Here is a 21,594-nt window from a genome sequence, read left to right as displayed (position 1 = left end):
TTGTGAGAAGGTGACTGCCCCTGGACTCCAGGATATTAATATTCACACTACTTCAACATCAGATTGAAGTAGGTTGCAAGATGGCGCCGATAGAGATGGCAGCTTCGCTTCAAGTCCTTAGGAAACTCTGCAGTATTTTGTTTATTGTATGTATTATTTCTTACATTCTTAGACCAGAAAACCTTAAGTGTTATTATATACAGCCGGGAACAACTATTGGATATCAGAGAGACGTCAACTTACCAGCACAACCAGCACTACAACCAGGAATACAACTTTCCCAAAGTGGATCCTTTGTCTGCACCTCCCAGGGCATTTGAACTGATTCCAGAGGCCGACCCAAAACAACGCCGTCGGAGGAGAGGGTGGCGGAGCGGTCTTCTAGTGAGGCTTCGGATGCGCGCACACCACCCAACGCTTCCGAGTATATTACTCGCTAATGTCCGGCCCCTAGTTAACAAAGTAGACGAAATCAGGGCAAGAGTTGCTTTCCAAAGAGATATCTGGGTTGTAACATACTCTGTTTTACGGAGACATGGCTAGCTGGGGACATGCTGTCACGCATCACGCCGACAGGGACACACATCACGCCGACAGGGACACACATCACGCCGACAGGGACATGGCTAGCTGGGGACATGCTGTCACGCATCACGCCGACAGGGACACACATCACGCCGACAGGGACATGCATCACGCCGACAGGGACACACATCACGCCGACAGGGACATGCATCACGCCGACAGGGACATGGCTAGCTGGGGACATGCTGTCACGCATCACGCCGACAGGGACATGCATCACGCCGACAGGGACACACATCACGCCGACAGGGACATGGCTAGCTGGGGACATGCTGTCACGCATCACGCCGACAGGGACATGGCTAGCTGGGGACATGCTGTCACGCATCACGCCGACAGGGACATGCATCACGCCGACAGGGACACGCATCACGCCGACAGGGACATGGCTAGCTGGGGACATGCTGTCACGCATCACGCCGACAGGGACACGCATCACGCCGACAGGGACATGCATCACGCCGACAGGAACAAACATCTCTCCGGTAAGAAGAAGGGCAGGGGTGTATCTTTCATGATTAACGACTCATTGTGTAATTGTAACAACATTACAAGAACTCAAGTCCTTTTGTTCACCTGACGTAGAATTCCTCACAATAAAATGCAGACCGTATTATCTCCCAAGAGAACTCTCCTCGGTTATCGTCACAGCCGTGTATATCCCCCCGCAAGCGGAGACCAAGACGGCCCTCAATGAACTTCACTGGACTTTACGCACACTGCAGCTGGAGACTCATATCTCCCTCACTGGACTTTACGCACACTGCAGCTGGAGACTCATATCTCCCTCACTGACTTTACGCACACTGCAGCTGGAGACTCATATCTCCCTCACTGGACTTTACGCACACTGCAGCTGGAGACTCATATCTCCCTCACTGGACTTTACGCACACTGCAGCTGGAGACTCATATCTCCCTCACTGACTTTAAGCATCAGCTGTCAGAGCAGCTTACAGATCATTACACATTACATAGCCCATCTGTAAATAGCCCACCCAACTACCTCATCCCCATATTGTTTTTTTGTTTTTTTTGCTCCTTTGCACATTCATCTTCTGCACATCTATCACTCCAGTGTTTAATTTCTAAATTTTTATTATTTCGCCACTATGGCCTATTTATTGCCTTACCTCCCTAATGTTACCTCATTTGCACACACTGTATGTAGACTTTTCTATTGTGTTATTGACTGTACGTTTGTTTATTCCATGTGTAACTCTGTGTTGTTGTTTGTGTCGCACTGCTTTGCTTTATCTTGGCAGTTGTAAATGAGAACTTGTTCTCAACTGGTCTACCTGGTTAAATAATGGTGAAATAAAAAATACAAATAAAAACTGGAAATCATATATCCTAAGGCTGCATTTATTGTAGCTGGGGATTTTAACAAAGCTAATCTGAGAACAAGGCTACCTAAATTCTATCAGTATATTGATTGCAGTACATGAGCGAGTAACACACTCGACCACTGCTACTCTAACTTCCGCAATGCATAAAAGGCCCTCCCCCGCCCTCCTTTGGCAAATCTGACCATGACTTCATCTTGTTGCTCCTCTCCTATAGGCAGAAACTAAAACAGTAAGCTCCCGTGTTATCCAACTCTGGTCTGACTAATCGGATTCCACGCTTCAAGATTGCTTCGATCACATGGACTGGGATATGTTCCCGGATAGCCTCAGACAATACGCTGACTCGGTGAGTGAGTTTATAAGGGAGTGTATAGGAGATGTTGTACCCACTGTGACTATTAAAACCTTCCCTAACCAGAAACCGTGGATTGATGGCAGCATTCGGTCAAACTGAAAGCAGGTACCAAGCAGGTACGCATTTAATCATGGCAAGGTGACTGGAAACATGGCCGAATACAAACAGTGTAGTTATTTCCTCCATAAGGCAATCAAACAAGCAAAGCGTCAGTATAGAGACAAAGTGGAGTCGCAATTCAATGGCTCAAACACGAGACGTATGTGGCAGGGTCTACAGACAATTACGGATTACATAAAGAAAACCGTCCCTGTATCGGACATCGACGTCTCGCTCACAGACAAATTAAACTTGCGCACATTGAGAACCATACAGTGCCCCCGACTCCGAGCGCTAACAAAGACTGTGGGCTCTCTTCCGTGGCCGACGTAAAACATTTAAACGTGTTAACTCTCACAAAGCTGCCGGCCCAGACGGCATCGCTAGCCGCATACTCAGATCATGCGCAGACCAGCTGGCTGGTGTGTTTACGGACATATTCAATCAATCCCTATCCCAGTCTGCTGTCCCCACATGCTTCAAGATGGCCACCATTGTTCCTGTTCCCAAGAAAGCTAAGGTGACCGACTAAATGACTATCACCCCGTAGCACTCACTTCTGTCATTATGACGTGCTTTGCGAGACTAGTCAAGGATCATATCACCTCCACCCTACCTGTCCCCCAAGACCCACTCCAATTTGCTTACCGCCCCAATAGGTCCACAGACGATGCAATCGCCATCACCCTGCACACTGCCCTAACCCATCTGGATAAGAGGAATACCTATGTAAGAACGCTGTTCATTTCCTACAGCTCGTTATTCAACACCATAGTACCCTCCAAACTCATCATTAAGCTTGAGGCCCTGGATCTCAAAAGTTAGTGAGGGTTTTAGGTGACAAGCCACATTTTTCAGCCTCTAGGCTTGATTACCAACAGCGACGAGACGGCCTACAGGGAGGAGTTGAGGGCCCTCGGAGTGTGGTGTCAGGAAAATAACCTCTCATTCAATGTCAACAAAACAAAAGAGATGATCGTGGGCTTCAGGAAACAGCAACGGGAGCACCCCCCTTATCCACATCGATGGGACAGCATTGGAGAAGGTAGAACGTTTTAAGGTCCTCGGTGTACATATCACCGACAAACTGAAATGGTCCGCGGACACAGACAGGGTGGTGAAGAAGGCGCAACAGCGCCTCTTCAACCTCAGGAGGCTGAAAAATGTGGCTTGTCACCTAAAACCCTCACTAACTTTTACATGTGCACAATTGAGAGCATCCTGTTGGGCTGTATCACCGCCTGGTATGGCAACTGCACCACCCACAACCGCAGGGCTCTCCAGAGTGTGGTGCGGTCTGCACAATGCATCACCGGGGGCAAACTACCTGCCCTCCAGGACACCTACAACACCGGATGTCACAGGAAGGCCAAAAAAATTATCAAGGACAACAACCACCCGAGCCACTGTCTGTTCAGCCTGCTCCCATCCAGAAGCCGAGGTCAGTACAGGTGCATCAAAGCTGGGACAGAGAGATTGAAAAACAGCTTCTATCTCAAGGCCATCAGATTGTTAAACAGCCACTACTAGCACAGAGAGGCGGCTGCCTACCTACAGACTTGATATCATTGGTGTAACGCTCTTCTACTTCGTCCTCCTCATCAGACGAGGAGAGGCGAGAAGGATCGGATGACCAAAACGCAGCGTGGTAATTTGACATTATATTTATTTAAAGAAAAGACGAAAAAACACGGAAACACTTTAACCCACTACAAAACAACAAACGAAGTAGACAGACCTTGACTTACGAACTTACATAAAACGAAGAACGCACGAACAAGTACAGACTACAAATAAATGAACGAACGAACGAACGAACGATACAGTCCCGTATGGTGCAATAACGACACAGACACAGGAGACAACCACCCACAACAAACAATGTGAAACCACCTACCTTAATATGGTTCTCAATCAGAGGAGATGAAAACCACCTGCCTCTAATTGAGAACCATATCAGGTCACCCATTAACCAACATAGAAACACGTAACATAGAATACCCACCCACACTCACGCCCTGACCGACTAACACATACAAAAACAACAGAAAACAGGTCAGGAACGTGACAATTGGCCACTTTAATAAATGGAACACTAGTCACTTTAATAATGCCACTTTAAGAATGTTTACATATCTCGCATTATTATCTAATATGTATATACGGTGTAATGTATTCTTCACTCTCTATTGCATCTTAGCCGCTCTGTCACTGCTCATCCATATTTTATATATATATATTTTATACTGATATATTATCATTCTGTTCCTTTACTAGATTGTGTGTATTAGGTTTTGTTGTGGAATTTGTTAGATATTCGTTTTTTTGTGTGAAATTGTTAGATATTACCTGTTAGATACTGCTGCACTGCTGGATCTAGATGCATAAGCATTTAGCTACACTCACAATAACATTTGATAACCATGTGTATGTGACCAATAACATTTGTTAACCATGTGTATGTGACCATTAACATCTGCTAACCATGTGTATGTGACCAATAACATCTGCTAACCATGTGTATGTGACCAATAACATCTGCTAACCATGTGTATGTGACCAATATAATTTGTTAACCATGTGTATGTGACCAATAACATCTGCTAACCATGTGTATGTGACCAATAACATCTGATAACCATGTGTATGTGACCAATATAATTTGTTAACCATGTGTATGTGACCAATAACATCTGCTAACCATGTGTATGTGACCAATAACATCTGCTAACCATGTGTATGTGACCAATAACATTTGCTAACCATGTGTATGTGACCAATAACATCTGATAACCATGTGTATGTGACCAATAGAATTTGATTAGATTTTAATTTGAGATTGGCTACAACACATCTGAATGGTTCACATATTAACATCTAACGTCTGGAATAGGAAGTAAATGGCTGTTGGTGCTATTGTTATGACGGTTGGGGTGGTTGTTATAGAAGGTGGGGTGGTTGTTATGGAGGGTGGGGTGGTTGTTATGGAGGGTGGGGTGGTTGTTATAGAAAGTGGGGTGGTTGTTATGGAGGGTGGGGTGGTTGTTATGGAGGGTGGGGTGGTTGTTATGGAGGGTGGGGTGGTTGTTATAGAAGGTGGGGTGGTTGTTATGGAGGGTGGGGTGGTTGTTATGGAGAGCGGGGTGGTTGTTATGGAAGGTGGGTGGTTGTTATGGAGGGTGGGGTGGTTGTTATGGAGGGTGGGTTGTTGTTATGGAGGGTGGGGTGGTTGTTATGTAGGGTGGGGTGGTTGTTATAGAGGTTGGGATGGTTGTTATGGAAGGTGGGGTGGTTGTTATGGAAGGTGGGGGGGTTGTTATAGAGGGCGGGGTGGTTTTTATGGAAGGTGGGGTGGTTGTTATGGAAGGTGGGGTGGTTGTTATGGAAGGTGGGGTGGTTGTTATGGAAGGTGGGGTGGTGGTTGTTATAGAGGGTGGGATGGTTGTTATGGAAGGTGGGGTGGTTGTTATGGAAGGTGGGTGGTTGTTATGGAAGGTGGGGTGGTTGTTATAGAGGGTGGGATAGTTGTTTTGGAAGGTGGGGTGGTTATGATGGAAGGTGGGGTGGTTGTTATGGAAGGTGGGGTGGTTGTTATAGAAGGTGGGGTGGTTGTTATGGAGGGTGGGGTGGTTGTTATGGAAGGTGGGTGGTTGTTATAGAGGTTGGGATAGTTGTTTTGGAAGTTGGGGTGGTTGTTATGGAGGGTGGGGTGGTTGTTATGGAAGGTGGGTGGTTGTTATAGAGGTTGGGATGGTTGTTATGGAAGGTGGGTGGTTGTTATGGAAGGTGGGGTGGTTATGATGGAAGTTGGGGTGGTTGTTATAGAGGTTGGGATGGTTGTTATGGAAGGTGGGGTGATTGTTATAGAGGTTGGGATGGTTGTTATGGAAGGTGGGGTGGTTGTGATGGAAGGTGGGATGGTTGTTATGGAAGGTGGGATGGTTGTTATAGAGGTTGGGATGGATAGAGGTTGGGATGGTTGTTATAGAGGGTGGGGTTGTTGTTTGTGGAAGAGAGAGAGAGACTTTAACCAGAGGTTGTGTGTTGTGGTAGAGAGAGAGAGACTTTAACCAGAGGTTGTGTGTTGTGGAAGAGAGAGAGAGACTTTAACCAGAGGTTGTGTGTTGTGGTAGAGATAGAGACTTTAACCAGAGGTTGTGTGTTGTGGTAGAGAGAGAGAGACTTTAACCAGAGGTTGTGTGTTGTGTAAGAGAGAGAGACTTTAACCAGAGGTTGTGTGTTGTGGTAGAGAGAGAGACTTTAACCAGAGGTTGTGTGTTGTGGGAGAGAGAGAGGCTTTAACCAGAGGTTGTGTGTTGTGGGAGAGAGAGAGACTTTAACCAGAGGTTGTGTGTTGTGAAAGAGAGAGAGACTAACCAGAGGTTGTGTGTTGTGGTAGAGAGAGAGGCTTTAACCAGAGGTTGTGTGTTGTGGGAGAGAGAGAAACTTTAACCAGAGGTTGTGTGTTGTGGTAGAGAGAGAGACTTTAACCAGAGGCTGTGTGTTGTGGAAGAGAGAGAGACTTTAACCAGAGGTTGTGTGTAGTGTAAGAGAGAGAGAGACTTTAACCAGAGGCTGTGTGTTGTGTGGGGGTTATTGGATGTGTCTTCTGGCTCTATCTGGCTGTTGGAGAACACACACTACGACCATAAACTCCTTCAGGATGAGATCTCTTGAAAAGGCCACTGTACACATATAGACAGTGTCCCACATGGCACCCTACTCCCTACATAGTGCACTACTTTTGACCAGAGCCCTATGGGCCTTGGTGAAAAGAAGTGCACTGTAAAGGTAACAGGGTTCAACTTGGGATGGAGATGTTGGATGCTTCCTCTGGCTATTGGAGAATGAACAGCAGGACCTCTAGTCAGTTTAAGAAGAGATCTCTGGAAGAGGCCTCAGAGGCTGTCTTGGCTGTGTCCTCTATACAGTATGCATACTACACTGCAGCTGCGTAGACACTAATTATAACCTCTGTTCATGTAGAATGGCCTGGAATGCCTTCCAACAGTTCTTCTTCTCTGGTTGTACGCTCAGCAGAGTTGTTGACTCCTTCGTTCACTAACCCCATGCTGTCTCTGCTAATCTTTCTCTCTCTCCCTCTCCTCTCTTCCCTCCTCCCCCCACTCCCCTCTCCTCTCTCTCCTCTCTTTCACCCACCTCTTCTCCCTCCTCCCACTCTCCCACCTCCATCTCCATCTCCTCCCCTCTCCCCTCTCTCCTCTCTCCCCCCACCACTCCCCTCTCCTCTCTTTCCCCCACCTCTTCTCCCTCATCCCACTCTCCCCCCTCCACCTCCATCTCCTCCCCTCTCCTCTCTTTCCCCCACCTCTTCTCCCTCATCCCACTCTCCCCCCTCCATCTCCATCTCCTCCCCTCTCCTCTCCTCTCCTCTCTTTCCCCCACCTCTTCTCCCTCCTCCCACTCTCCCCCCTCCATCTCCATATCCTCTCCTCTCCTCTCTTTCCCCCTCCTCTTCTCCCTCCTCCCACTCTCCCCCCTCCATATCCTCCCCTTTCCTCTCCTCTCTTTCCCCCACCTCTTCTCCCTCCTCCCACTCTCCCACCTCCATCTCCATCTCCTCCCCTCTCCTCTCTCTCCTCTCTTTCACCCACCTCTTCTCCCTCCTCCCACTCTCCCACCTCCATCTCCATCTCCTCCCCTCTCCTCTCTCTCCTCTCTTTCACCCACCTCTTCTCCCTCCTCCCACTCTCCCCCTCCATCTCCTCCCCTCTCCTCTCCTCTCTCTCTCCCCCCTCCATCTCCTCTCCTCTCCTCTCTCCTCCCCTTTCCTCTCCTCTCTTTCCCCCTCCTCTTCTCCCTCCTCCCACTCTCCCCCCTCCATCTCCTCCCCTCCCCTCTCCTCTCTCTCTCCTTCCTCCCCTCCTCCATTCTCTGTGTGGGGAGAAACAGGGAGAAACAGGGTTAAACGGGGAGAAAACAGCCTCTATAAGATTGAGCAGGGTAGGTGAACCTAGCATGCTCTGGCGCATATGCAGCTGCCCAAATAGATGCTGAGCCAAATGAAAAGCGAGCAGCTTGGAACAATTAAAAGTGATAAATAATACAGCCTCGTGTGACACGGCCAGGGAGAACATCAGGGACTCCACATGCTGCAGAGCCTCTCTATCACGGTTCAGGATAAGACCCAGATGCAGACAGTTCGAATCACAGATGTTTATTGACAAAACAGAGGGGCAGACAAACGACGACAGGTCAAGGACAGGCAGAGGTCAGTGATCCAGGGCAGAGTCAGTAAGGTACAGAACGGCAGGCAGGCAGGCAGGCTCAGGGTCAGAGCAGGCAGAGGTCAGTAATCCAGGGCAGAGTCCGTAAGGTACAGAACGGCAGGCAGGCAGGCTCAGGGTCAGGGCAGGCAGAGGTCAGTGATCCAGGGCAGAGTCAGTAAGGTACAGAACGGCAGGCTCAGGGTCAGGGCAGGCAGAGGTCAGTAATCCAGTGCAGAGTCCGTAAGGTACAGAACGGCAGGCAGGCAGGCTCAGGGTCAGGGCAGGCAGAGGTCAGTGATCCAGGGCAGAGTCAGTAAGGTACAGAACGGCAGGCTCAGGGTCAGGGTCAGGGCAGGCAGAGGTCAGTAATCCAGGGCAGAGTCAGGCAGGTACAGAACGGCAGGCAGGCTCAGGGTCAGGGCAGGCAGAATGCTCAAAAAACTAGAAAACAGGAGAGACTGGAGAGAACACGATTACGTGAAAAAACACACTGGTAGGCTTGACGAGACAAGATGAACTGGCAACAGACAAACAGAGAACACAGGTACAAATACACAGGGGATAATGGGGAAAATGAGTGACACCTGGAGGGGTGAGGAGACAAGCACAAGATGGGTGTGACACTCTCTCACATACAGTTTGACACATGACAGATGTTGGGGCTCCTGAGTGGTGCAGCGGTCTAAGGCACTGCATCTCAGTGCTAGACATGTCAGACACCCTGGTTCGAATCCAGGCTGTATCACAACCGGCCGTGATTGGGAGTCCCATAGGGCGGCGCACAATTGGACCAGCGTCGTCCGGGTTTGGCCGGTGTAGGCCGACATTGTAACTAGAATTTGTTCTTAACTGACTTGCCTAGTTAAATAAAGGTCCAATTTAAACCAATAAAATACAATTACCGAGTCACACTACAGTGCAGTACCAGGACGTTCAGTACAAGACTTGCTCACCTCTCACCATTACAATAACGTTGGGGTTAGCATTTTTGGGGGGAGTATGATATTTGTGTGTCTCAATTAATTCAGGATTATCCGTAATCATGGTAACGTCCATGTAGAAATGTTTAGCAGACGTTTTCTATTCTAATTTACAATAGAAGTGACTCCAAAATTACACAATACATTATTTACCATTCATTTCTATTGGGCACAAAATAATCTGAAACACAACCAAAACAAACAGCAAATACAACCAACAAGTTTGTAGAGTCTCAAGCTTGATGTAGTCATTGTGTGCTATGACTACATCAACATCACTGTCCCAATATTTTTGGAACTCCATGCTGGAACTAACTATGAGTCTATAACTATCTATGAGTCTATAACTAACTATGAGTCTATAACTAACTATGAGTCTATAACTAACTACGAGTCTATAACTAACTATGAGTCTATAACTAACTATGAACTAACTATGAGTCTATAACTAACTATGAGTCTATAACTAACTATGAACTAACTATGAGTCTATAACTAACTATGAGTCTATAACTAACTATGAGTCTATAACTAACTATGAACTAACTATGAGTCTATAACTAACTATGAACTAACTATGAGTCTATAACTAACTATGAACTAACTATGAGTCTAGAACTATGAGTCTATAACTATCTATGAGTCTATAACTATCTATGAGTCTATAACTAACTATGAGTCTATAACTAACTATGAGTATATAACTAACTATGAGTATATAACTATGAGTATATAACTATGAGTCTATAACTAACTATGAGTCTATAACTAACTATGAACTAACTATGAGTCTATAACTATGAGTCTATAACTATCTATGAGTCTATAACTAACTATGAACTAACTATGAGTCTATAACTAACTATGAACTAACTATGAGTCTATAACTATCTATGAGTCTATAACAATGAGTCTATAACTAACTATGAGTCTATAACTAACTATGAGTCTATACCTATCTTTGAGTATATAACTATGAGTCTATAACTAACTATGAGTCTATAACTAACTATGAACTAACTATGAGTCTATAACTATCTATGAGTCTATAACTAACTATGAGTCTATAACTAACTATGAACTAACTATGAGTATATAACAATGAGTCTATAACTAACTATGAGTCTATAACTAACTATGAACTAACTATGAGTCTATAACTATGAGTCTATAACTATCTATGAGTCTATAACTAACTATGAACTAACTATGAGTCTATAACTAACTATGAGTCTATAACTATCTATGAGTCTATAACTAACTATGAGTCTATAACTATCTATGAGTCTATAACTAACTATGAACTAACTATGAGTCTATAACTAACTATGAACTAACTATGAGTCTAGAACTATGAGTCTATAACTATCTATGAGTCTATAACTATCTATGAGTCTATAACTAACTATGAGTCTATAACTAACTATGAGTATATAACTAACTATGAGTATATAACTATGAGTCTATAACTAACTATGAGTCTATAACTAACTATGAACTAACTATGAGTCTATAACTATGAGTCTATAACTATCTATGAGTCTATAACTAACTATGAACTAACTATGAGTCTATAATTAACTATGAGTCTATAACTATATATGAGTCTATAACTAACTATGAGTCTATAACTATCTATGAGTCTATAACAATGAGTCTATAACTAACTATGAGTCTATAACTAACTATGAGTCTATAACTATCTTTGAGTATATAACTATGAGTCTATAACTAACTATGAGTCTATAACTAACTATGAACTAACTATGAGTCTATAACTATCTATGAGTCTATAACTAACTATGAGTCTATAACTAACTATGAACTAACTATGAGTATATAACAATGAGTCTATAACTAACTATGAGTCTATAACTAACTATGAACTAACTATGAGTCTATAACTATGAGTCTATAACTAACTATGAGTCTATAACTAACTATGAGTCTATAACTAACTATGAGTCTATAACTAACTATGAGTCTATAACTAACTATGAGTCTATAACTAACTATGAGTCTATAACTATCTATGAGTCTATAACTAACTATGAGTCTATAACTATCTATGAGTCTATAACTAACTATGAGTCTATTACTATCTATGAGTCTATAACTAACTATGAGTCTATAACTAACTATGAGTCTATAACTAACTATGAGTCTATAACTATCTATGAGTCTATAACTAACTATGAGTCTATAACTAACTATGAACTAACTATGAGTATATAACAATGAGTCTATAACTAACTATGAGTCTATAACTAACTATGAACTAACTATGAGTCTATAACTATGAGTCTATAACTAACTATGAGTCTATAACTATCTATGAGTCTATAACTATCTATGAGTCTATAACTAACTATGAGTCTATAACTAACTATGAGTCTTTTTAATACAGTGTTGTACTCATCTCATTCAGTCAGGTACTCAGTCAGGTACTCAGGTGTGAGAGACAGACAGCTTGGGGAGGTTTGTGTTCTTTTAGTAGGAATATTAAACCTAGCCATAGTATTGGAGCCTCTCCCAGAGGGGGTTCAGGTAGGGCCAGGTCACCTTCTCCAGTCGAGGCCTCTCCCAGAGGGGGTTCAGGTAGGGCCAGGTCACCTGCTCCAGTCTAGGCCCCTCCCAGAGGGGGTTCAGGTAGGGCCAGGTCACCTTCTCCAGTCTAGGCCCCTCCCAGAGGGGGTTCAGGTAGGGCCAGGTCACCTGCTCCAGTCGAGGCCCCTCCCAGAGGGGGTTCAGGTAGGGCCAGGTCACCTTCTCCAGTCTAGGCCCCTCCCAGAGGGGGTTCAGGTAGGGCCAGGTCACCTTCTCCAGTCTAGGCCCCTCCCAGAGGGGGTTCAGGTAGGGCCAGGTCACCTGCTCCAGTCGAGGCCCCTCCCAGAGGGGGTTCAGGTAGGGCCAGGTCACCTTCTCCAGTCTAGGCCCCTCCCAGAGGGGGTTCAGGTAGGGCCAGGTCACCTGCTCCAGTCGAGGCCCCTCCCAGAGGGGGTTCAGGTAGGGCCAGGTCACCTTCTCCAGTCTAGGCCCCTCCCAGAGGGGGTTCAGGTAGGGCCAGGTCACCTTCTCCAGTCGAGGCCTCTCCCAGAGGGGGTTCAGGTACGAACCGATCACCATCTCCTTCCAGGCCCGTAACCGTGCCAACAGGACTCCAGGAGAACCTATTCACCCATGAATGATGGATGCATCCCTCCGCCTCCCCGTTGGCATGTAATGATGTAATGATTAATGATACAACAGGATGGAAGGAATGCTCACCAGTCCCCCGTCACTCATACAGGACATACAGCCACATGAATACGTTCTGACACCACTGCCTGAAAACCCTCCCTGGATGTGTTTGTAACCCTACAGCTTTTAGACCTATGAATTGGTAATGGATCAACGGTCAGGGTCGGGCAGGCTGGCCTGCACTACTATACTATACAGTATGTCACCAGACATGCCTCTGATAATGGACTGGGTTATATGTTATGCAGGGAGCGAGGGAAGATGTCAAGGTGGTGACTTGTTCTCTTTTATCATAACTAGGTGGAGAGGAGAGGAGAGGTGGAGAGAAGGGGAGGAGAGGAGGAGAGAGGAGAGGATGGGAGGAGAGAGGAGAGGAGAGAGGAGAGGATGGGAGGAGAGAGGAGAGGATGGGAGGAGAGAGGAGAGGATGGGAGAAGAGAGGAGAAGATGGGAGGAGAGAGGAGAGGATGGGAGGAGAGAAGAGAGGAGAGGAGAGGAGAGGAGAGGAGAGGAGAGGAGAGGAGAGGAGAGGAGAGGAGAGGAGAGGAGAGGAGAGGAGAGGAGAGGAGAGATGATGGGAGGAGAGGAGAGAGGAGAGGATGGTAGGAGAGAGGAGAGGATGGGAGGTGAGAGGAGACGATGGTAGGAGAGAGGAGAGGAGAGGATGGGAGGAGAGAGGAGAGGATGGGAGGATAGAGGAGAGGATGGGAGGAGAGAGGAGAGGAGGGGAGGAGAGAGGAGAGGATGGTAGGAGAGAGGAGAGGATGGTAGGAGAGAGGAGAGAATGGTAGGAGAGAGGAGAGGATGGTAGGAGAGAGGAGAGGATGGTAGGACAGAGGAGAGGATGGTAGGCGCACATCACACACACCCTCCTTCCTCTGGCAGCTGACTGTCTCTGGTTGTTTTCCCTGCTGTGTAAATTACACAATGTCTCCTTTAGGAAGCCATCAGCAGGCCACTGTGTTAGGCTTCAGAATTCAGCGAGGGAACACTGCATGCGTTCCAAATGTCACCCTATGGGCCCTAGTCAAAAGTAGTGCACCCTATTCCCTATGGGCCCTGGTCTAAAGTAGTGCACTATATAGGGGATAGGATGCTATTTGGGATGCAGCCCTTGTCACCGCCCCTGCATGCATACCAGTGAGGACAATATCAGTTAGTGACAGACCATACGGACAGAACCAAGGACAGCAGGCAACTACCTCTGAGGTCTCAGTGAAAGTCAATGATCTTCTATCTCCATCTCCTCTACACACCTCCAGATGCAGGTTCATGTTTGATACATCCTCTGGGTGATTGAGGATGAGGAGGAGGACGAGGAGGAGGGCTGTAAAGAAAATGTATTGATTATGTTGTAGGAACGTTAGTGTCCGAGGTGGTGGAAGAGTTCTACAAAGATCCCATGCAGCGCAATGAGAGACAGAGACAGAGACAGGGAGAGGAGAGGAGAGGAGAGGAGAGGAGAGGAGAGGAGAGGAGAGGAGAGGAGAGGAGAGGAGAGGAGAGGGAGAGGGAGAGGGAGAGGGAGAGGGAGAGGGAGAGGGAGAGGAGAGGAGAGGAGAGGAGAGGAGAGGAGAGGAGAGGAGAGGAGAGGAGAGGAGAGGAGAGGAGAGGAGAGGAGAGGAGAGGAGAGGATTGGAGTGGAGTGGAGAGGAGAAGAAAGGAGAGGGAGAGGGAGAGGAGAGGAGAGGAGAGGAGAGGAGAGGAGAGGAGAGGAGAGGAGAGGAGAGGAGAGGAGAGGAGAGGAGAGGAGAGGAGAGGAGAGGAGAGGAGAGGATTGGAGTGGAGAGGAGAAGAAAGGAGAGGGAGAGGAGAGGAGAGGAGAGGAGAGGAGAGGAGAGGAGAGGAGAGGAGAGGAGAGGAGAGGAGAGGAGAGGAGAGGAGAGGAGAGGAGAGGAGAGGAGAGGAGAGGGAAGATGCGATCAGATAGGCAGTATTGATTTCTCCTAGCTTTATATTCAGATGGGGTTCCTAGGAGCCCATAAACACAGCAGGCCTGCTATAATGAAAGTGCTAGCCCACACAGCAGATGTATACTCGGCAGGCCTCAGATAAAGGCATTAGGAGTTATTGGTTTCACTCCCAGATTCTTTATTCCAATTGAACCTCCTCTTATCCATTTTTATGGGAGGTTTTCAACAATTCATGCCCCAGGGTGCAAAGGAAGAGAACCAGTCAATGTGTGTGTATAATTATACGGCCTGATAAGAGCTGAAAGGAAAAAGAATAGGCCACCTTTGAAAGAATGTTATTAGCTATTGTCTGAGAGAGTTGGGAATGGGAAAAGAAAAGAAAGAAGGAATATGGCTACTTTCAAGGAAAACCGTTGATCTCTGAAAGGCATCCTATAGTACACACAGCAATGAAATAGTCAGGCAATATACAGTACACAATGAAATATCAACCAGACAGCGGAGAGAGAGAGGGGGGAGAGGATAGGAGAGGAGAGATGAGAGAGAGAGGGGGGGGAAGGAGAGAGAGAGAGGGGGGAGAGGAGAGTCAGGGGGGGGGAGGAAAGAGAGAGAGAGAGAGAGAGAGAGAGAGGGAGAGAGAGTGGTGTGTGAGTTGCTGTTTGCTATGCTGAGCAGATCCAAGGAAGAAAAGGCATCGGACGTCAATAAATCACCACCTGGGTTCTGGGCTCGGTCAGAGAGAGACTGCTGTTTTTCAGGATTAGCATAATAAAAGTACTATCTGGTAATAGATATGCTAATTGTATGTCGCTCCCATAACTGAGTTTATCAATTCTCACACTCATGATAAATGGCTAGGATAGTGAAAATAAACAAACTGGGAATTTACCCAAAATCACTTTGGAAGGCATTTGCACCAGGGGGACTGAGGGAGTGAGGGGGTTAGAGGGGAGTGAGATAGAGAGAGAGAGAGAGTAGAGCGAGAGAGAGGCAGAGAGAGACAGAGAGACAGAGAGCAGAGAGAGAGAGAGTAGAGACAGAGAGCAGAGAGAGAAAGACAGAGAGCAGAGAGCGAGCGAGAGACAGAGAGAGAGCTAGAGAGGCAGAGACAGAGAGAGAGAGAGCAGAGAGACAGAGAGCAGAGAGAGAGAGGCAGAGTGACACAGAGAGAGACAGAGAGAGAGATATAGAGAGAGACAGAGAGCAGAGAGAGAGAGAGAGACAGAGAGAGAGAGAGAGGCAGAGAGAGAGAGACAGAGAGCAGAGAGAGGCAGAGAGGCAGAGAGCGAGTGAGAGAGAAAGGCAGAGAGAGAGAGGCAGCGAGAGAGTAGTGCACAATATAGGGAATAAAGGTCCATTTAGGATTAAGACAAAATGAGCTGCTGTGAAGTGTTGGTCAAATGAATTCAGCATCATATTTAAAGCCAGAATCTGCAGTTGCTACATAAATGCTTTTACTTAGAAATGTTTGATATATCCATTGATTCTTGAAGAATACAGCTTATAAATGCCTCATGAATTTAGTTCGTACACCATCACAACACAAAATATATGTTTGTTTTACTCTAATGTTTGTAAACAATGCAAATGTAAACAAACACTGTATAGCCTCAAAACATGATTAAAACCATCATGTTGATATCATGGATGGTCAGTCCTTGCATCCATAGCTCTGTCTAGGAATTAGAGAATGGTTCCATTTCTTTAGGATCGTCCCTCAGCTTTTTAGGAAAACAGAGGCGGGGCGTCCAATTTGTTATTTTTCCAGCTACGGAGAGTGGCTTTAATGGGATACTTTACATCTGAATGGTTTGATTACGTTGACTTATGTTGTCCTTACATTCTATTGGGTTCTTCCACAGTTCATAACTTCTGTTTAATCAGACTAGCGTGACAGTCACTATCAAAACATGTTGGGTTCTTCCACAGTTCATAACTTCTGTTTAATCAGACTAGCGTGACAGTCACAATCAAAACATGTTGGGTTCTTCCACAGTTCATCACTTCTGTTTAATCAGACTAGCGTGACAGTCACAATCAAAACATGTTGGGTTCTTCCACAGACTAGACTAGCGTGACAGTCACAATCATGCTACAAACAAAACAAAAAGAATCATGCTACAAACATGATTAAACCCGACTTAGTAACTTGTTTCAAACATCACTGCTTCCTATCAACAGCGTCTGACTTTTACAGAGGAATATTTGGACTCCAAGGCTTCAAATCAGCTCAACGTCATTGATCTGTGGCAACGTCAAGATCAATTCAGATCAACGTCATTGATCTGTGGCATCGTCAACATCAAATCAGATCAACGTCATTGATCTGTGAACATCGTCAAGATCAAATCAGATCAACGTCATTGATCTGTGGCATCGTCAAGATCAATTCAGATCAACGTCATTGATCTGTGGCATCGTCAAGATCAAATCAGATCAACGTCATTGATCTGTGAACATCGTCAAGATCAAATCAGATCAACGTCATTGATGTTCTTGGCAATTTCTCGCATGGAATAGCCTTCATTTCTCAAAACAAGAATAGACTGACAAGTTTCAGAAGAAAGTTCTTTGTTTCGGGCCATATTGAGCCTGTAATCGAACCCACAAATGCTGATGCTCCAGATACTCAGCTAGTCTAAAGAAGGCCAGTTTAATTGCTTCTTTAATCAGCACAACAGTTTTCAGCTGTGCTAACATAATTGCAAAAGAGCTTTCTAATGATCAATTAGCCTTTTACAATGATAAACTTGGATTAGCTAACACGACGTGCCATTGGAACACAGGAGTGATGGATGCTGATAATGGACCTCTGTACACCTACGTAGATATTCCATAAAAAATCTGCCATTTCCAGCTACAATAGTCAATTACACTACCGTTCAATGGTTTGATATACGTCTACACTGTATTTCTGATCAATTTGATGTTATTTTAATGGACAAAAAAATGTGCTTTTCTTTCAAAAACAAGGACATTTCTTAGTGACCCCAAACATTTGAACAGTAGTGTATATCTTGTAATTGAACAAATCAGTAAAGTGGCCAATAACTGGGAACCGTTTGCCGATAATACGGGACGTATTTGTTTTTGCTAAACCGCTTATCAGAAAGCTGAGAGTAGTAGTATTTCCACAAAAATGTCAAACTTTGCTCGTTGCTAACCCGTTAGCTAACATTTTTACCACACCAATAATCACAAAACATTGATGGCTTGATCACAATATAACACCGTTGAAGGTAATATATTTCATAAAAACTGTTGAATATGCCGATAATACGGAGTGCTACGCGAGACAAGTACAATTGACTTTCATGTGTGATATTTAAATAACACTGGGACATTTGTAGAAGACTATTCCTCTCATTATAAACCAGCTTGGCAAGCTGCTGAGACCTTTGTAGAAGAACATTCCTCTCATTATGAACCAGCTTGGTAACCTGCTGAGACCTTTGAAGACCATTCCTCTCATTATTAACCAGCTTGGCAACCTGCTGAGACCTTTGTAGAAGACCATTCCTCTCATTATTAACCAGCTTGGCAACCTGCTGAGACCTTTGTAGACCATTCCTCTCATTATGAACCAGCCTGGCAACCTGCTGAGACCTTTGAAGACCATTCCTCTCATTATTAACCAGCCTGGCAACCTGCTGAGACCTTTGAAGACCATTCCTCTCATTATTAACCAGCTTGGCAACCTGCTGAGACCTTTGAAGACCATTCCTCTCATTATTAACCAGCTTGGCAGCCTGCTGAGACCTTTGAAGACCATTCCTCTCATTATTAACCAGCTTGGTAACCTGCTGAGACCTTTGAAGACCATTCCTCTCATTATTAACCTGCTTTGATTTGTCAGAAAGAGGAATAGAGGACACTTATCAGGACTTATTTGCAGCACTATCAACCTCTCCTCCAACCCCCTATATCTTTCTCTCTGGCTGGTTATATCTTTCTCTCTCTGGCTGGTTATATCTCTCTCTCTGGCTGGTTATATCTTTCTCTCTCGCTGGTTATATCTTTCTCTCTCTGGCTGGTTATATCTTTCTCTCTCGCTGGTTATATCTTTCTCTCTCTGGCTGGTTATATCTTTCTCTCTCTGGCTGGTTATATCTTTCTCTCTCTGGCTGGTTATATCTTTCTCTCTCTGGCTGGTTATATTCTATCTCTGGCTGGTTATATCTCTTTCTCTCTGGCTGGTTATATCTTTCTCTCTCTGGCTGGATATATCTTTCTCTCTCTGGCTGGTTATGACTTTCTGGCTGGTTATATCTATCTCTCTCTGGCTGGTTATATCTTTCTCTCTCTAGCTGGTTATATCTTTCTCTCTCTGGCTGGTTATATCTTTCTCTCTCTGGCTGGTTATATCTTTCTCTCTCTGGCTGGTTATATCTTCCTCTCTCTGGTTGGTTATATCTTTCTCGCTCTGGCTGGTTATATATTCCTCTCTCTGGCTGGTTATTTCTTCCTCTCTCTGGCTGGTTATATCTTCCTCTCTCTGGTTGGTTATATCTTTCTCGCTCTGGCTGGTTATATATTCCTCTCTCTGGCTGGTTATATCTTTCTCTCTCTGGCTGGTTATATCTTTCTCTCTCTGGCTGGTTATATATTTCTCTTTCTGGCAGGTTATATCTTTCTCTTTCTGGCTGGTTATATCTCTCTCTCTCTGACTGGTTATATCTTCCTCTCTCTGGTTGGTTATATCTTTCTCTCTCTGGCTGGTTATATCTTTCTCTCTCTGGCTGGTTATATCTTTCTCTCTCTGGCTGGTTATATCTTTCTCTCTCGCTGGTTATATCTTTCTCTCTCTGGCTGGTTATATCTTTCTCTCTCGCTGGTTATATCTTTCTCTCTCTGGCTGGTTATATCTTTCTCTCTCTGGCTGGTTATATCTTTCTCTCTCTGGCTGGTTATATCTTTCTCTCTCTGGCTGGTTATATCTTTCTCTCTCTCTGGCTGGTTATATCTTTCTCTCTCTCTGGCTGGTTATATCTTTCTCTCTCTGGCTGGTTATATCTTTCTCTCTCTGGCTGGTTATATCTTTCTCTCTCTGGCTGGTTATATCTTTCTCTCTCTCTGGCTGGTTATATCTTTCTCTCTCTGGCTGGTTATATCTTTCTCTCTCTGGCTGGTTATATCTTTCTCTCTCTGGCTGGTTATATCTTTCTCTCTCTCGCTGGTTATATCTTTTTCTCTCTGGCTGGTTATATCTTTCTCTCTCGCTGGTTATATCTTTCTCTCTCTGGCTGGTTATATCTTTCTCTCTCTGGCTGGTTATATCTTTCTCTCTCTGGCTGGTTATATCTTTCTCTCTCTGGCTGGTTATATCTTTCTCTCTCTCTGGCTGGTTATATCTTTCTCTCTCTGGCTGGTTATATCTAACTCTCTGGCTGGTTATATCTTACTCTCTCTGGCTGGTTATATCTTTCTCTCTCTGGCTGGTTATATCGTTCTCTCTCTGGCTGGTTATATCTTACTCTCTCTTGCTGGTTATATCTTTCTCTCTCTGGCTGGTTATATCTTTCTCTCTCTGGCTGGTTATATTCTATCTCTGGCTGGTTATATCTCTTTCTCTCTGGCTGGTTATATCTTTCTCTCTCTGGCTGGATATATCTTTCTCTCTCTGGCTGGTTATGACTTTCTGGCTGGTTATATCTATCTCTCTCTGGCTGGTTATATCTTTCTCTCTCTAGCTGGTTATATCTTTCTCTCTCTGGCTGGTTATATCTTTCTCTCTCTGGCTGGTTATATCTTTCTCTCTCTGGCTGGTTATATCTTCCTCTCTCTGGCTGGTTATATCTTTCTCTCTCTGGCTGGTTATATTCTATCTCTGGCTGGTTATATCTCTTTCTCTCTGGCTGGTTATATCTTTCTCTCTCTGGCTGGATATATCTTTCTCTCTCTGGCTGGTTATGACTTTCTGGCTGGTTATATCTATCTCTCTCTGGCTGGTTATATCTTTCTCTCTCTAGCTGGTTATATCTTTCTCTCTCTGGCTGGTTATATCTTTCTCTCTCTGGCTGGTTATATCTTTCTCTCTCTGGCTGGTTATATCTTCCTCTCTCTGGTTGGTTATATCTTTCTCGCTCTGGCTGGTTATATATTCCTCTCTCTGGCTGGTTATTTCTTCCTCTCTCTGGCTGGTTATATCTCTCTCTCTCTGACTGGTTATATCTTCCTCTCTCTGGCTGGTTATATCTTTCTCTCTCTGGCTGGTTATATCTTTCTCTCTCTGGCTGGTTATATCGTTCTCTCTCTGGCTGGTTATATCTTACTCTCTCTGGCTGGTTATATCTTTCTCTCTGGCTGGTTATATCTTTCTCTCTCTGGCTGGTTATATCTTTCTCTCTCTGGCTGGTTATATCTTTCTCTCTCTGGCTGGTTATATCTTTCTCTCTCTGGCTGGTTATATCTTTCTCTCTCTGGCTGGTTATATCTTCCTCTCTCTGGCTGGTTATATCTTTCTCTCTCTGGCTGGTTATCTATCTCTCTCTCTCTCTCTGGCTGGTTATAACTCTCTCTCTGGCTGGTTATATCTCAAAGGAAGATCCACTTTGTTCAGGTCTTTCATTTCTGTCAACATGTAGCCTTGAAGACTGAATAGGCTGATAGCTTTCAGGACGAAGTAAGAGGCATTTTCATGACTCGATATCAAGCTGTAAAATTGCCAATGGCAGAAACGAATGTAACCTTGGACTTTTTGTGTGACTGAACACATACAGGCCTACAGCCTGTACTGTCTGTTTCAAAGGGACTTCTGCCAAGGTTGTGTCAGCTATGTCTGTTGACCATGAAACTGCATCACAGATGGTGCATTAGGTACACCGTCAGTCATTCAGTCAATACC

The sequence above is a fragment of the Salvelinus fontinalis genome, chromosome 11 (genome assembly GCF_029448725.1).
Source record: "Salvelinus fontinalis isolate EN_2023a chromosome 11, ASM2944872v1, whole genome shotgun sequence".
Lineage (NCBI taxonomy): Eukaryota > Metazoa > Chordata > Actinopteri > Salmoniformes > Salmonidae > Salvelinus > Salvelinus fontinalis.
Note: the sequence above shows the minus strand (reverse complement) of the source record.